At 39.7% G+C, this 18,003-nt stretch overlaps 1 protein-coding gene across 1 annotated transcript in view; it reads left to right on the forward strand.

The window, feature by feature from the left end:
- Positions 1 to 463: 463 nt before the first annotated feature.
- LOC132422870 (zinc finger protein 721) overlaps positions 464 to 18,003 on the forward strand; it is an 83,130-nt gene continuing 65,590 nt past the window's right edge. The window contains 1 exon segment of the mRNA XM_060007960.2: positions 464 to 610. The gene's annotated coding sequence lies outside the window, so the exon portion shown is untranslated.

Here is an 18,003-nt window from a genome sequence, read left to right on the forward strand (position 1 = left end):
TACAATGGACATGTGAAAGATGGGGTTGCTATTATTTGAAGTTGATAAGGTGGAGTCAGGAGTTTGATTTGTGGACTTTAAATGTGTCTCTAAAATACCCAAGTGGAGAGAGAATATCTCATTCTGTCTGGCATTCAGGGCAGAGGTGTGGGATGGAATTTTGACTCTTGAGTGTATACACAGTACTTAAAGAGGTAAGATTCAGTGCTACCACAGGGATTATAAGACGAAAAGAGGCCTGAGAACTGAGTCCCGAGGCACTTGAACAATTAGAAGTTGGGGGGAAATTAGCGCCATCCGCAGTTTCCACCGAGGTACCCCCGCCATGCCCGTCTAAACTCCAGAACTACATTTCCCAGAGTCCTTTCCGTCTGTGCTTCCTGGTTAGAGGCCGGTTATGAAGTCCCGCGACACTTAGAAGGCGGAAGTGAAGCGGAAGCCATTACTCTCCGGAGGCGATTGCTGCTGTACACATGGGCAGAGGAGCGGTCCACCGCGGCTACTTCCGAGCTGTTGGTCCCCGCGACAGACCGGACCTTTCAATGAGTTTCTCGTCCCTTCGGCAGCAGCTTCCGTGACCTCTGCTCCCCGTGATTCTACCCTCCGTGATGTAAGACCCGCTTTCCTCACTTAACCCTTTACTCCCCGCTTTCCTGAGGACAAGAGAGGCCATAAGGCAGGGAGGGGTATCGGGGGATAGGGACCTGGGACCGGGAAGCCAGGCAGCCAGGAAGAGTGTGTTTTAGATCCTGTGATAAGCGGTATGAAACGCTAGTGATGAAGTTTAGGACCACTGTATTTAGCGACAAGGGGGAGGCACTGGTGATCTGGTCCAAAAAAACTGACATTTTGGGATGGGGACAGAAAAGCCCGGCCGAAGTGAATTCAGGACATTATTTTGTGTGTGTTTGTGTGTGTGTGTGTGTGTGTGTGTGTGTGTGTGTGTGTGTGTCAGGAATTGGAGACCGCAAGGATAAACTACCTACCTTTTGCTTTGTGGTCAGCTTTGTCTAACATTAATAGGAGCACACTGGTTTTCTTTCTGTTACCATTTATCTTGAATAATTTTTACACTTAAACATTTCAGTTATTTATCTTTATTTACTTTAGTTGACTCTCGTGTAAATAGCTTATAACTAGATTTTAAAATGCACTTCAACATTGTTGTTTAATTTGAGAATTAGTCCATTAATATTTATTGTGATTACTAATATTTTGCGTTGATCTTTACCACCTTATTTGGTACTTCCTGTTTATTTTTTTCCCTTCAAATAATTCTTTTATCAGAATATAGGACATATATGTCCCACAAAAATATGAAAACACAGAAAATTAAAAGAAAAATAAAGTGAATCTGCAAACCAGGCCAAGAAAAATAAGTATTTGAAACCTCGGAAACCTGTATTCTCTTAAACTGCGTCTTTCTCTTTCCCCATGATTTTATTCCTGGATTTTACTGCTTATATGTTTTCTCAAAAATGTATTTACTAATTTTGGTAATTACTTGTAGGTGGACTTACACTAAACTATTTTCAGAGACACCCTCTTTCCATATTGATGGAAGTACCCATTTTAATTTAGATATTTCCAAATATCTTGTAGAAGATTATATGCACCTACCTACCCATTCTTTTTCAGGTATTTTGTGACTCAAATTTTAGTCAGTTTACGAAGTTCCACATACCGGGGTTTTGTTTTCAAGTTGTGTTGAATATATATATGGATTTTGAGAATATTGGCATCATTATGCCATTGAATTTTACAATTAATTAGTTATCTCTTTCTTTAAATAAATTTATTTTTGGCTGCGCTGGGTCTTTGTTGCTGCGTGCGGGCTTTCTCTAGTTGCTGCGAGTGGGGGCTACTCTTCATTGTGGTGCACGAGCTTCTCAATGTGATGGCTTCTCTTGTTGCGGAGCTCGGGCTCTAAGCCAGCGGGCTTCAGTAGTTGTGGCACGCGGGCTCAGTAGTTGTGGCTCGCGGGCTTAGTTGCTCCATGGCACGTGGGATCTTTCCAGACCAGGGCTCGAACCTGTGTCCCCTGCATTGACAGGCAGATTCTCGACCACTGTGCCACCAGGGAAGTCCCAGTTATATCTTGTATAATGCCTTTCAATAAAGTTTTATGAGGATCAGCAAAAACGATTTAAGGGTTTGGTTTGTTGTTAGATTTATTCCTAGGGAAGTGTATACTTTCCTTTTGCATCACACACATTTTTTAACATTTACTTTCTTTGCTAGACAGGCTGAGGACTTTGAGTAGCATTGAATGGAGTTGGATAGCAATCTTGAAGCAGTCCTGTTTTCTTTCTGACTTTAAGGGAAGTTAACTTGAAAGTTTGCTGGAGGCTTTTTTTTTTTTTTTGAAAAGCGTTTATTAGGTAAAAGAAGTCTCCTATTTCCTAATTTAAGAGTTTTTGTCATGGACAGCTGTAAGCTTTTAACAAGTGATTTCCGCCCCCCCCCCCCAGCAACTTCTTTGATGTGTTGATGGATTTCAATCACCCTTTGAAAACTATGATAGGTCTGTGATAGGTTCTAGTTCTGTTTGTGCTTTGAATGAATAAGTGAAAACTAAGACTTTCTCATTTACCTGATAATGTGGTGAATTAAACCAATTGATTTGCTAATGTTACATTAAATTTGCTTTGGTAAAATAACTAAATTGGAAAGGATATGTACTATTTTACCATTTTTGGTTTCTGGTTGCTAGTATTTATTTTTTATTTTTTATCTTTTTATGATTTGCATCTATGTTTGAGTGAAATTGGCTTGTAATTTTCCTTTTCTGTTTCAGGTTTATTCCAGCCTCATAAAGTGGGGTGGGAGTGTTCCCCTTTTTTTTTTCTAAACTCTGGAATATTTTGCCTAAGAGTAGAATAACTTGTTCCTTAAAAGGGAGTTTTACCAGGAAAAACCATTGGGGTCTGAATTTTCTTTGTGGAAAATTTTAAAGCTGTTGTTTCAGTTCTATAAGAGTCATAGGGCATCCAAGTTCTCTATTTCATTATGGTAAGTAAAATTTCTTTAGGAATTTATTCATTCCATCTAAGGCTAAACTGTATAGTCAAAGTTGTTAATAATGTGCTTTTATTATATTTTTAATGCTGCTGCAAGTGTAGTGTTTTCTAGGTTTTCATTCTTGTATTTATATATTCTTTTTTTTAAAAAAATACATCCTGCCACAATTCTGTCAATTTTGTTTTTCATGAAGAACCACTTTATAATGTATACGTTTTCTATTTCATAACTTTCTGTTCTTTATAATTGTCTTCCTTTTACCTTTTTGGCATGTTTCTTTACAGTTTCTTACATTGGAACGTGCACATCCGAAAGGATTACAGTGGTAGTATTTTATTTTACTTCAGTTCTAAATATTATCAAATATTATGACTTCTTTGGCATGTGAATTATTTAGGCCTTTTAATTTCCATTTCTGTGATGTTTTTCGGGTTATCTTTTGGTTTTGTTTGCTAACTTGATTGCACTATAGTCAGAGATTGATGACGTTTTCTGAGACACACATTGTGCCCCATGTGTGGTTGGAGTTTATAGTTAGGAAATACTGTTTCATCTTGTGCAATCTGCATATAGTTATTGAATTGTCTGCTTGAACATATTATTGAGAGCTCTGGTAGTGGCTTTGTCCATCTCCTTAGAGTTCTGCCCCCCACCCCTGATATATATATATTTTTTAATAAACTTATTTATTTAACTTTGGCTGCGTTGGGTCTTCCTTGCTGCACGCGGGCTTTCTCTAGTTGCAGTGACGGGGGGGGAGGCTACTCTTTGTTGTGGTGCGCGGGCTTCTCATTGAGGTGGTTTCTCTTGTTGAGGAGCATGGGCCCTAGGCGTGCGGGCTTCAGTAGCTGTGGCTCGCGGGATCTAGAGTGCAGGCTCAGTAGTTGTGGCGCACAGGCTTAGTTGCTCCGCGGCACGTGGGATCTTCCCAGACCAGGGCTTGAACCCGTGTCTCCTGCATTGGCAGGCGGATTCTTAACCACTGCACCACCAGGGAAGTCCTACCACGGATATATTTTTGAGGCTATATTATGAAATATATGTAGCTTTTTCTTGGATTGTACCTCTTCTTTTTGTAATTCCTCAGTTTTCTCTATTAGCCTTTTTGCCTTAGTTCATTCTGATATTAATATATTTAAACCAGGTTTTTTTTTAAAAGTATTTGCCTTGTATATCTTTTTAAAATTTCCATTCTTGCTATATCCTTTCTCTTGTAAACAACATATAACTGGATTGTTTTTACTCCATTTTGAGAATATACATATTTTAGTTGAAGCATTTTGTCCCTTAACATCCTTTTTTCTTTCCTCTATCTTCCTTTGATTTGAGTACTTTTTTCATTCCACATTTTTCTCTGCATATTTTGAATTTATCTACATGTTTATATGCATATTGAATTTATTTATGTCTATTATTTTAGTCGTTATTTTGGAGTATTCTTATTCATGCTCGTTCATGAAATTTAGATTTTTTAATTATTTATTCATGGCTGTGTTTTGTCTTCGTTGCAGTACGTGGGCTTCTCATTGCAGTAGCTTCTCTTGTTGCAGAGCACGGGCTCTAGGTGCACATGTTTCAGTAGTTGTGGCACGTGGGCTCAGTAGTTGTGGCTCACGGGCTGTAGAGCACAGGCTCTGTAGTTGTGGCACACGGGCTTAGTTGCTCTGCAGTATGTGGGATCTTCCCGGGCCAGGGCTCGTACCCATGTCCCCTGAATTGGCAGGCATATTCTTAACCACTGTGCCACCAGGGAAGTCCCTAGATTTTTGATATGTTATCACTCTCCTGATTTACATGGTTTTGTGATCATGCATTTTAATTCTATCTATTTTTAAACCTCAGAAGAGATTTTCATTGTATACAGTCATTTTTAGTTTCATTTTACCCACACATTTTCCATTTTGTATGCTTACTTTGATTCTTGGACTCTTCGATATAAGTTCTTAACACTCTTTACTTTGGTTCCTTGATTTTTTTATTTCTCTCTAAAATAACGTATTTTAGAATTTCTCTTTTCTCTGAATGGCAAGCCCCAATATACCTTTATTTTGCCATCTTAGTAGGCATTTTGGTTGCTAAAGGACTGTATATTTTATTCCAGAGCCATGAAGATGTTCCATTATCTTTTGGCTTCCATTGTTGCTGGCGAGGAGTCAGGTGTCAGGCTAATGTTTATTTCTTTAAAGCAGTGATTCTTAAAGTGTACTCTTCAGACGTACAACATCAGCATCACCTGGGAACTTATTAGAAATGCATATTCTTGCATCCCCAGTTTCTGATGAATCAGAAACTGGGGATGCGGCCTAGCAATGTGAGTTTTTTGGTTTGTTTTTATAAAATATGTTTTCAGTGTTTTGTTTGTTTGTTTTTGCTGTACACGGCCTCTCACTGTTGTGGCCTCTCCCGTTGCGGAGCACAGGCTCCGGACACGCAGGCTCAGCAGCCATGGCTCACGGGCCTAGCCGCTCCGCGGCATGTGGGATCTTCCCAGACCGGAGCACGAACCTGTGTCCCCTGCATCGACAAGCGGACTCTCAACCACTGCGCCACCAGGGAAGCCCTTCAGTGTGTTTTAACAAGCCCTCCAGGTGATTCAGATGCATCTTGAAGTTTGGGAATCATTGCTTTAAAGATAACCTATGCTTTTTCCCCGGCTGCTGTTAAAATATTCTTTTTGCCATTGCTGTTTCTCTGGTTCAGTGTTGTTGTATCTGTGATCTGTTTTTATCTTCAGTCTCTTTATATCTGCTTTTTGAAATGAGAAATCCACAGCTACTATATTTTGCAATAACTGCCTGTGCTCCTTCTCTCTCCCTTTGGAATTCTATTTAGAATCAGTTCAGCCCGTTTCCCTCTGTCCCCCATGGCTCTTTATACTTATCATCGTTTTATCTGTGTGCCCTCATGTTTATTTTCTAGAAGTGGTCTTTAAATTTAAGCCTGCATAGAAGTCACCTATAATGCTTGTTAAAACAGATTCATCAGTCTACTCCAAAGAGTCTCATCCAGTTGGACTTGGATATGAACTGGGCATCAGAATTATTAAAGCTCTCTAGATGATGGTTATGCAGCTGGCTGGGGGAACCACACTTTGTGTGATACTCTAGAAAACAATTTTTTGGGGGCTGTGTGTAATCTGATAAAACTGTTTACTTAGTCCCTGCCATTTTACCTTTATTTCAGCAATTGTAATTGTCGTCTTAGAAATCACACATTTTTAAATTTCTGAGTATTTATCGCCAGCTTGTGAATGATTTTGAAAGATATCTGTCTTTTTTTTAAAATTAATTAATTAATTAAATTTATTTTTTGGCTGTGTTGGGTCTTCATTGCTGCACCCGGGCTTTCTCTAGTTGTGGTGAGCAGAGGCTACTCTTTGTTGCGGTGCGCAGGCTTCTCATTGAGATGGCTTCTCTTGTTGCGGAGCACGGACTCTAGGCGCACAGGCTTCAGTAGTTGTGGAACGTGGGCTCAGTAGTTGTGGCTCGTGGGCTCTAGACTGCAGGCTCAGTAGTTGTGGCGCACAGGCTTAGTTGCTCGGCGGCATGTGGGATCTTCCCGGACTGGGGCTCGAACCCGTGTCCGCTGCATTGGCAGGCGGATTCTTAACCACTGCACCACCAGGGAAGCCCTCTGTCTGTATTTTGTGTTGCACTTAAAATAGTTTTGAGTGGAAGGTTTAATCAGTATACCTAGATTGCCTGTTAACCTGCCCTTTTACCCCTGGTACATTTCATCTGGTTGAAAGCTTACAGATAGTGAAGTACATAGAGATATTAATTTACAAATGTAGCACATTTCTGGAATGAGAAAAGTGGCATGCAGTGTTCTCACTACTATTGTTACTTTGTCTATGTGTACAAGAGTAACACTGTTAGAAACAGTTCTAGCAGAGGCAGAAATATCACTCCATAAAAGTAACAAAAGAATCATTCTGTCTTTAGTATTTACATCTGCAAATTCTGAATATCTTGGGGCAGTATTATAAAATTGAATGTGGGGATTTTAAATCAAATATTGGAAGAATTATGGCCACAAAAGGAGAAGTCACAATAGAACAATTTTAAAGGGTAAAATGTGTTTTGGACCAAAAAACTGATGTAGGAGGCAGATCTTCTGTAATTGTGGGGAGCAGGGGTGAGATTAGGGTGAGGTATGTGGGCGGAAGCATTAACCCTGCACTTGTATGATGCTGAAAGCACCTGTTTGAATTTTGTACTCCAGCAACCTGTCTTACCTCACCCTCGTGCTGATCCTGGCACAGAGAAAAACAGATCCCAATGAGAATGGGCTAAGATGTATTGAAATAGAAAAAGGGAACTGTTTTCACTGTGTTATAAAGGAAATTAAAAGAGAAATTAAACAATCTCAGTACCTCTTTGAAAATTCTCTCTCCATCGCATTTATCTGTGCTGATATCAGTCTGATCATCGTGGTTTTGTTTCATGTATTGTGTAGAAACAGGAGTCAAAACTTCTTTAATAGATCCCATAACTGTTCCTAGACTCCCCTGCTCCACTTCCAGTCACTTAGATGCTGAGGTAGTCCTGTTGCATCTGTATTCAGGGTCACTGAGTGTAGCTCAACAAGTGGTATAATTGCTCAGATGAGAAACACTCCAGAACCTTGCTCTGGCCTCTAGTTTGCATTACCATGAGACTTTGAAAATATTCCCCAGGTTTGAAATTGATGTGAGTGCACTCTCTATCCAGGCTTGAACCGTTTTGTTTACCTTGCCCCACATTGTGGGCAGTTCAGGAGCCAAGGTGTAGCTAAGCTTTATGGCTGTGTCCTAGCAGCTGGGTCAACATACATCTCATAGGACCTGAAGGGGAGCCCCCCACACACATACACCAAGATCCATAGACCCCCTCCTTTGTGATCTTCCCAAGACCCCCAGGTTCGGGAGGGCCTTCTCAATATGAAGAGAAATGTAGATCAGCTTATTTGTCATCCATTCATTCTTTTGCTCACTATTATCCTGTTTGTCATCTGAGGTAACTGTTCCAGACACCTCAACAGTGAAAGAAACAAAGAAGTGGAAAATCTATCTGCCTGGAGCTTATTGTCTGACTGGGCATAAGGAAAGAAAACTAAACAAGTAAAATACATAGTATGTGTGGGAGAGACAGTAATGCTTACTAGGTATTCTGTGTGCTGTCCTACACTTCCCAGGATCCCTGGAACTAGCAGGGGCATGTGACTAGTTCTGGGCAATGAGCTATGAGCACTTCAGGGCCAGAGCGTGTGTGTCAAGGTGCACAGTTCTCTAGGCACACCCTTCTAATCATCCTTGGACAGAATGACCACGGGTTTCAGTTGGCTCAGATACAAGAGGCATGCCCCCGTGTAACTGGTAAAGTTTCACCACCAGCCCAGGTTGAACAAGTAACATGAGCCAGACATAAACTTCCGTTTCATCGAGTCATTGAGATTTGAAGTCTGTTTTTGCAGTAAAATAGAGCCTACCCTGATTTAACACGGTATATTAAGTGGAGGTTAGTGCTTTGAAGAAAAATAGAAGAAGGAGTGGGGTTTAGGGATAGACAAGCAGAGGTTTGCATTTTGATTAGAGTGGCCGGTAAATGCCATGTCGAGACACTTAAAGTTGACTAAAGATCCGAAGCAGGAGAGGGAGCAGGTACACTTGAATGCGGAGAAGCACATTTCCGTGTAGAGAACAGCAAGTGCAAAGATCCCAAGGCGGGAACATGCCTAGCACAGGCATAAGGCCCAGTGAGGAGGATAGTGTGAGCAGGGCCACAGGGGCCGGGAGCCAGGAGGGGTTGTGGATGAGGCAGCAGGAATGTAGGGCTTTGGCTGAGTGAGATGGGATGCCAGCAGGTTTTGAGCAACAGAGTGATGTGACCTACATTTTACTGGCAAAGTTCTACTTGCCATATAAACTAAAGGACAGAAACAGGGATACTTTAGGAAGCTATTGGAATGATCTAGGAGAGAGGTGGTGCCTTGCACCAAGGCAGTATTAGAGTAGGTGGTGAGGAGTGGCCAGATTTTGGGTAAGCTTTCAAGGTAAAGCCCGTGGGATTTGCTGGTGATTTGGATCTAAAGTGTGAAAAAGGAGAATCCAGGATGACTTCAAGGCTTTTTGCCTGGAGCTCCTGGAAGCATGGAGTTGCCATTGAGATGGGGAGGCTGGCAGGAGCTCAGTGTTAGGTGTTTACCTTGAGGTCTTATTAGATATTGCAGGGGAAATGTTCACGTAGCGCTCATCTACCCATTTCTCTGGCTCATGCTGCCTGGGGCAAGTACCAAGTAGTGGAGAGTGGCATCCACTGTAAATTAACAGTTTACAGTTTAAATCGCCAACGGCCATTTTGTTTTATGATAAAAATAATAGTGTTTTAGAGTGAACATTTATTGAGCACATACAGTCCCATAATCCAGTGTTATAACCTCCAGTTTCCAGATGAGGAAACAAGTTTAGTGAACCCATTCTTTTTTTTTTTTTTGCGGTACGTGGGCCTCTCACTGTTGTGGCCTCTCCCGTTGTGGAGCACAGGCTCCGGACACGCAGGATCAGCGGCCATGGCTCACGGGCCCAGCCGCTCCTCAGCATGTGGGATCTTCCCGGACCGGGGCACGAACCCGTGTTGCCTGCATCGGCAGGCGGACTCTCAACCACTGCGCCACCAGGGGAAGCCCCCATTCTTTTTTAAAAAATAAATTTATTTATTTATTTATTTATGGCTGCGTTGTGTCTTCGTTGCTGCGCATGCAGGCTTTCTCTAGTTGCAGCGAGCGGGGGCTACTCCTTGTTGTGGTGTGCTTGCTTCTCATTGCCTTGGCTTCTCTTGTTGCGGAGCACGGGCTCTAGGTGCTCGGGCTCAGTAATTGTGGTTTGTGGGCTCTAAAGCGCAGGCTCAGTAGTTGTAGCGCATGGGCTTAGTTGCTCCGCGGCATGTGGGATCTTCCCAGACCAGGCCTCGAACCCGTGTCCCCTGCATTGGCAGGTGGATTCTTAACCACTGTGCCACCAGGGAAGTCCGTGAGCCCATTCTTGGATGGAGCCCCCATGGGCAAGAAATCTGGGCTTGCAGCACGGTGGGGTCACCTGAGGTCTCAAGGACAGACAGACAACAACCTTCATGGATGTGTAATCAGAACCTGTATGTCAGTACCCAAGGGAGGAGGGATTTCAGAGTGTGAACATGTGTGGGATAAGGGAGAGGAAGGCTCAGGAGAACCCTGGCCCTTAGGGATCCTGGCAAAGGAGGAAGGACCACGAGCAGGAGTCTCAAAAAGAGCGTTGCCATTGAGATGGGAGAGATGGAGGAGGACAACCTTGGGATATGATGCACAGTGGCCAAGAGCAGAGGTTCCCCGGGAAGAGGGAGAGAGGGGAGGTTGGTAGTGGGCAGGATCATGTACTGAGATCAAGACAAGAATCAGGAAAAAGCTGTTTTCCTGATTTGGTGTCAGGGGGTTCACATGCAGAGGTCACCGTGAGAGGGGACATGTGTGGCTCTGGAATCAGGTTCATTAGCCCCTGTTTGACCTTCGTCACATGACCTAACCCTTCAGTACATGCCCTACTTTTTCCTCAGGATACTGCTTACCTCCTGGGGAACTTGTGAGTATTAAATGAGAGTCCCTGGAAAGACTCAGGAGATACTTTGTACATAGTAAGCATGCTTATGTTGTTATTTGTAGCATTGGTATTGATGTTGGCAAGAAAAGTTGGGGGACAGAAACTTGAGCAGAAATTTGTAAATTGAGAATAGAGGAATAAGTGGGAGGTGAGGGTGGAGACCTTGTTTTTCAGTGACTCTGAACCTCTTTTTTTAACTTATCGAGTCTCTCCTTAGTAATCTGATGTTGGAACCCAAATCCTCTACTTGAGAAAGGCAAAGGTTTGTTCCAAGTGTGACCTCAGAAGGCTTGCAATACCTCTTTATACCCAGAAGGTGGCAGCACCTGATCTCATTTGGAGACAGGTACCATGGTATCTAGAAATGAATGAAAGATGGTTAACATTTGTTTATTTCCTCACTGCAAAAGGGGAAAGAGAAGGGAGCTAATATTTGTTGAGAATCTACTACATCAGCTGATGTAGTATTCTTGAATCTCTGAGAACCCTCACTGTTCTCACACAGGTGGTACTTATCAAATAAAACCATGCCGCCACTGCCACCTCCAAAGGGAGGAATGAACTCAGGCTTTGCAGTTAAAGAAATTAGGACCCAGGTCTCACCCCTGCCACCTGCTATGCAATTTTCTGGCAGTTACTTAAACTCTCTGAGCCTGTTTGCGCACCTCTGATGGTGCTGTAAGGCCCATCTGATTGGTTTTCTGTGGGGTTCAGGTAAACCCAATACTGGATCGTGCTTAACATGAGGTGGGACCTGGGTTCCCACCAGTGCAGTGCTGTTCACTCTCTTTGTAAACCTTTCAAAGAGAAATGCAACTACTTTTATTATTATTCCTTCACCCAGTTTCATAAGTTGTTCCCAAGAGTATTACATTTTTCTATTTGTGTTTTATTACATCTGGTTTGTTCACATTTCTAGAAAATAGGTAAGACTGGTGCTTGGTAACATTTAATTACAGCTCAAGGAATTAAACAGCTTGCTCCTTATTTTCCAGTTGACAAGCTATAAAATTGTGTGCTACAGTATTTTACATCCCTACTCAGTTTTTAATTTGAAAAGAACATAATTCATCACCTTGGCAGACAAGTGTTTTTTTTCTAATGTATGATAAATATGTGTAGCTAAAGAGACTGCAGATAAAGCAGTTTTGGGAGCATTTTGGCAACACTTACTAAATGTTTAGTCATAAATGTTGACTAAGCATTTCACTATCTAGAAATTCGTTCTAAGGAAAAACTTGAAAAAAACTGCAAAAATTTAGCTGCAAATATTTCTTCCAAGTGTTGTTTTTCTACTTGTGAAAAATTGGAAATATTCTAAACATTTTAACGTAAGATCATTTCAATAAATTGATGTGCCTATTTAGAAACACTTAGAAAATGAAGACCTTAAAATATCAAAACAATGAAAATGAAAATACATTATACCAGTAGTACAGCTGATTCTAAATTTCATCTGCAAAAGAAAATATTCGAGAATATCCAATATTTTTGACAAAGGAAAACTGATGAGTGACACGTTTTCCTAGATACCGGAAGATACTAAAGTAATGTGATTTTTTTTTTTAACTTTTATCATTTGAACTTGATTTTACTATTCATGTATCCTTTTCTTCATTCAATATTTTAAAAGTAATTTCTACGTGCGAGGTACTGTGCTTGGCAAATGTATAACCGAATCACTTTGCTGTATGTCAGAAATTGCTGATATGTATAACAAATCAGCATGAATTCAGATGAGATTTGATAATCACCTATATGAAAAAACAAAACAAAACTGCTAAAGGATTAATTCAGCCAAACAATAAATGACTGGGGTAACTATGACATAATGGATTAGCAGTGATGGAGGTCAGGGCAAGATGCCCCAAAATATGCCACTTTGGCATATTGATTATTTTGAATTAAAGTTACGTAAGAAAACAGTTGGTGTGAGAAGGACACTCTGACCCTTTTTTGCTACCCTGAAAGTAGGAAATAAATCTCCCGTGTGAAAGGCACCTAAGGCACCTTCCCTGTACCAGAAGGCAAAGAGACATCCTTATCTCCAGAGATAAATATGAAGTTCAGGGCTGAGAAGGCTGTATAAACAAAATTTATTGCTTCTTTACCAATTTACTACCTCAGGCCCAAACTTTGTCGTGTCAGTTCTTTACAAATTTATTGTTTCCTTGTCTGAAAGGTATAAAAGCTGCCTGCTTTGTTCACTTCTTTGAGTCTCATAGAGAATAATGTGACATTGACTGAGAACCAGACAACCTATCAGCGACATAGAGTCTAAACACCACCCCAGGCTTAACATGTATACAGGTAGCTTGGTCTCCAGGTAGCTTGGTCTCTTTAGGAGTCCAGAGGTGTTTGAGATTGTCTTGGTTTTGGTATCAGGGTAATGCTGGCCGTAAGGATTTTGTTAGAAAAATATTACCTCTTCTATTTTTGGAAAAGTTTGAATAGGATTGGTGTTAATTCTTAAGTGTTCGGTAGAATTCACCAGTGAAGTCATCTGGTCCTGGACTTCTCCTTGTTGGGAGAATTTGATGACTGATTGCGCCTGTTTATTTGTTATGGGTCTGTTGATTTTCTATTTCTTCTCTAGTCCATTTTGGAAAAGTGTATGTTTCTGGGAATTTGTCCATTTTATCTAGATTACCTAATTTGTCGGTGTACAGTTGTTCATGGTATTCTCTTTATTTTTATTTTTTAAAATACCTTTTCTATTTCTATAATGTGGATTTTTTTTTTTTTTTTGGCAATGCCTCACGGCTTGCAGGATGTTCGATGACTAGGGATTGAACCTGGCCCTGGCAGTGAAAGCCTGGCGTCCTAACCACTAGGCCACTAGGGAACACCCTTTTAGAGTCTTTTTAATTTCTGTAAGGTTGGTAGTAATGTCCCCATTTTTACTTCTGATTTTAGTTATCTTGTTGATCTTTTGAAAGAACCAACTTTTGTTGATTCTAGTTTTTCTGCTCTCCATTTCATTTATCTCTGTTCTAATTCTTTTGCTGCCTTTAGGTTTAGTTTGTGCTTATCTTGTGGCTTAAGGTGTAAAGTTAGGTTGTTTGAGATCTTCTTTAATGTAGATATTAACTGCTGTAAATTTTCCTCTGAGCACTGCTTTCATTGCATCCCATCAGTTTTGCTGTGTTACATTTCCGTTTTCATTTGTCTGAAAGTTTTTTCTAATTTCCCCAGTGATTTCTTCTTTGTCCTGTTGGTTGTGTGAGAATGTGTTGTTTCATTTCCATGTATTTGTAAATTTTCCAGCTTTCCCTCTATCATTGTTTTTTAGGTTCATTCCATTGTGGTTGGAGAATATATTTTGCTATTATTTGTCTTAAAATTGGTTGAGAATTGTGTTTGGCCTAATTTATGGCTTATTCTGGAAAACCCTAATTTTCTTTTTTTTCGTAAGTGTAGTTCATTGATTTTCACTGAGCTTGTCCACTTTTTAATGTAGACATTTAACTGTATACATCTCATTCTGAGAATGATTTTAACCTCATTTCACAAGTTTTTATTTGTTGTATTTTCATGTAGTATAAAATATTTATTAAATTTCCTTTGTTTTATCATCTACATAAAATTATTTGTCTTTAACTTCCAAATATTTGAGTATTTTCTAGATATCTTACTGTTATTAATTTCAAATCTAGTACATTTGCTGTCTTTTTAAATTTGAGACTTTTTTATGGTCCAGCATATATGATCCAGACTCTATTGCTGGGTGTTGAATTGGAGAAAGTTAAATGATTTGGAGACATGTGGTGTAAGAGGTAGAATTCATTGACTTTTTTTCAAGAGTTTTAAAACATCTACTTAATTTTATTATTGAAGTATAATTAATTTATCATTTTGTGTTTATTACTGCTGTACAGCAAAGTGATTCAGTTATACATGTATATACTTTATCATTCTTTTCCATTATGGTTTATCATAGGGTATTGAATATAGTTCTCTGTGCTATACAGTGGAACCTTGTTGTTTATCCATTCTGTATATAAAAGGTTACATTTGCTAACCCCAAACTCCCACTCTATCCCTCCCCCAAACCCCTCCCCCTTGGCAACCACCAGTCTGTTCTCTATTCATTGACCTTTTCTGCCCCCACCCCCCTTCATTTTCTATTTAATATCGGGTAGTGGATTAGGACCTGAGTACAGTGGTGCACTCTTCTAGTTTCCTATATAGTTTAGGAAACAGAGTATAAAACAAGGAAATAAAAACAAGGGAGTAAAAACATAAAAATACATTGTGACAGGTTTTGTAGGAGAAAGAGAGTCAGCTAACAGAGAAAACCAAGTTTTTTCATATGAAAATAATAACTTAAATTTTTAATGTGAAGAAGGTTGTGTGGATTTTTCTTTAGTTTGTAAGTGATTAGAGCCATGGAATGGAGCAGTTAAGTTGTAGCTTTTTTTCCCCCCTCATCTTTATTGGAGTATAATTGCTTTACAATGTTGTGTTGGTTTCTGCTGTATAACAAAGTGAATCAGCTATATGCATACATATATTCCCATACCTCACCTCCCTCTTGTGAGCGGCCAGAGGGCTGGCTACTGATTCTCTTCGTTGAGCCCAGAAACACAGGCTCAACAGGCTTTTGTATGAGATGTTCTTTGGTGGCTGTTAGTAGGCAGTGAGAATATGATTTTGAATTCATATTGGACCTTGAGTGTTAGAGATGAAAATTAAGGGACATTAAGGGAAGCCTTGGCAAAGCACAGAGTATGAAGAGCAATAGGGTAAGGGCTGATTCTTGAGCAAATCCAGCCTTTAATGGTAGAAGGAGACCTTCTGAAAAAACCTTGACAGAGTATCAAGAGAAGTAGAGAGAGAACTAGGGAGAGATTATATAGAAGCCTAGAAAGAGAATGATTCTCGAAGAAAATAGACATCAAATTTTGCTGAGGATCTAAGACTGAAATGCACTTACTGGATTCCACTGACACAGGACACAGGAGTAATTGTATTTTCTGTGAAGATGGAGATGATGGTAATTGACATTAGGTACACTGTATTAGGGAGATAGTGTGGACTGTCTTTATAAGCTTTTGCTCTGGAGGGAGGACTAAGTGTAGCTGAGGCAGATCTGAAGAGGTTGGCTTTAGAAGGGAGGGAGGGCAGACATCTTACTGGTAATAGGAGTCATAGGTCAGTTGTGGGAGGAATTTTTGTGTAACTGGAGACATGAAAGTAAGAAAGACTCCACTTAACTTTTTTAAAGTAGAGTATAATTTACATTCAAGAAAATGCACATATCTCAGATGATCAGTTTGATGAATTTTTTGACACGGTGTACATTGTATAGCCACTAACTGAAAAAAATAATAAAATATTTCAGTTGCCCCAGAAAGTTCCCTCTTGCTTCTCATTCTACCACCATATCATATTCCTGCAAGGAGGCGACCAACTTTTTTCCTTCTATTGACTTAAATAAACACATTTTGCTATTGACCTTAATAAATTTCACCTATTTGTGGAATAGGAGCTATAGAGCTTTTTTTTGGTCTCGCTTCTGTTGGTCAGCATTATAGAAGTTCATCCATGTTGTGTGTCTCAGTAGTTTCTTTTCGTTGATGAGTAGTATTCCACTCTACATACCACAGTTTGCTTATTCATTCTTTTGTTGATGGATATTTAGATTGCTTACACTTTGGGGCTATTAAGAATCAGATTGCTATGACCATTTTTATATGCATCTTTGTGGACATGTTTTAAAATTTTTCTCTTGGGTAAATATCTAGGAGTGGAATTGCTGAGTCAAGTGATAGGTATACTTTTTAAGAAACTGGCGCATTGTTTTCCAAAGTGATTGAACCATTTCACACCCCCACCTTTAGTATGTGAGAGTTTTGGGTATGCCGTATCCTTGCCACCATTTAGTGTTTATAGTCTTTTAATTTTGGCTGCTCTGGTGGGTTAAAATGTTATACCATTAGTTTTAATTTGCATCCATCTGATGACTAATGATTTTGAGTAACTTGTCATGCTTATTGTTCCTCACTTATTTAATTTTGTGAAGTGTCTAACTGTAGCCTTTGTTGAGTTTTTTTTATTTTTTATTATTATTGTTTTGTAGGAGTTCTTTATGTAGTCTGAATGTGAATTCTTTGTCAGGTGTACGTACTGCAAATATCTTTTTTCCTCAATCTGTGGCTTGCCTATTTATTTTCTTTCTTTTTTTAAAAAAATAAACTTATTTATTTATTTATTTTTGGCTGTTTTGGGTCTTCGTTGCCGTGCGCGGGCTTTCTCTAGTTGCGGTGGTGGTGCCCAGGCTTCTCATTGTCGTGGCTTCTCTTGTTGCGGAGCATGGGCTCTAGGTATGTAGGCTTCAGTAGTTGTGGCACGTGGGCTCAGTAGTGTGGCTTGCGGGCTGTAGAGCTCAGGCTCAGTAGTTGTGGCACACGGGCTTAGTTGCTCCGCAGCATGTGGGATCTTCCTGGACTAGGGCTAAAACCCATGTTCCCTGCATTGGCAGGCGGATTCTTAACCACTGTGCCACCAGGGAAGTCCCTATTTTCTTAATAATGTCATTTGATGACTAAAAATTTTTAATTTTGGTAAAGTCTAATTATTGATTTTTTTTAATGTTTAGTTCCATTTGTGTCTAGTCTAAAATGTTGTGTAACTCAATGTTGTTAAAGTGTTCTCTGGATTTTACTTTTTTGTGTCTGAGTTATCTCAAAAAGGTTTTTTTTTAATTCAAATTTTTGTGTATTCAGTGATAATGGAGGTCAAAGTTCCTTTTTGTCCATTAAGTTCTTGCAGCACCTTGTTTTTTTCCTAATTTGAAGATCTAATTGGCTTTCTTAGGCGATTTATGAATTGGGCAGCATCCCATCTATCAACTATAGAAGGGTGCTGTCTCAGCACTATTTATTAAAAAGACCACTTTCCCTAATGAATTTCTTTATTCCCTTATTGAAAATCATTTGACTATGCACATGTAGGTCTATTTCTGTTTTGTTCCATTGACCTTTTTGTCTATACTTATTCCAACAGCTCTTCATTACTGTAGTAAAGTTAGTAATAGGAATCTTCCAAGTTTATTTTTCTTTCTTAACATTGTTCTGGCTCTTCTAGATCTTCTGCATTTTGGTACCCATTTTAGATTTTGTTTGTCAATGTCTAGAATATAACCTGCTGAGATTTTGGTGATGACTGTGTTGTATCTGCAGATGAATTTGGGGAGAGTGAATACCTTAACAATATTGACTCTTGCAGCCCATGAAAGTGATATAGCTCCTCACTTATTTAGGTTTTTTATTTCTTCTAGCATGGTCTCACAGCTTTTATTTGTTTATTCCTATGTGCCTTATATGTTTTATGCTATTATAAATGAAAGTATTTTTTAAGTTTCATTT

Source organism: Delphinus delphis, chromosome 3 (genome assembly GCF_949987515.2).
Source record: "Delphinus delphis chromosome 3, mDelDel1.2, whole genome shotgun sequence".
NCBI lineage: Eukaryota > Metazoa > Chordata > Mammalia > Artiodactyla > Delphinidae > Delphinus > Delphinus delphis.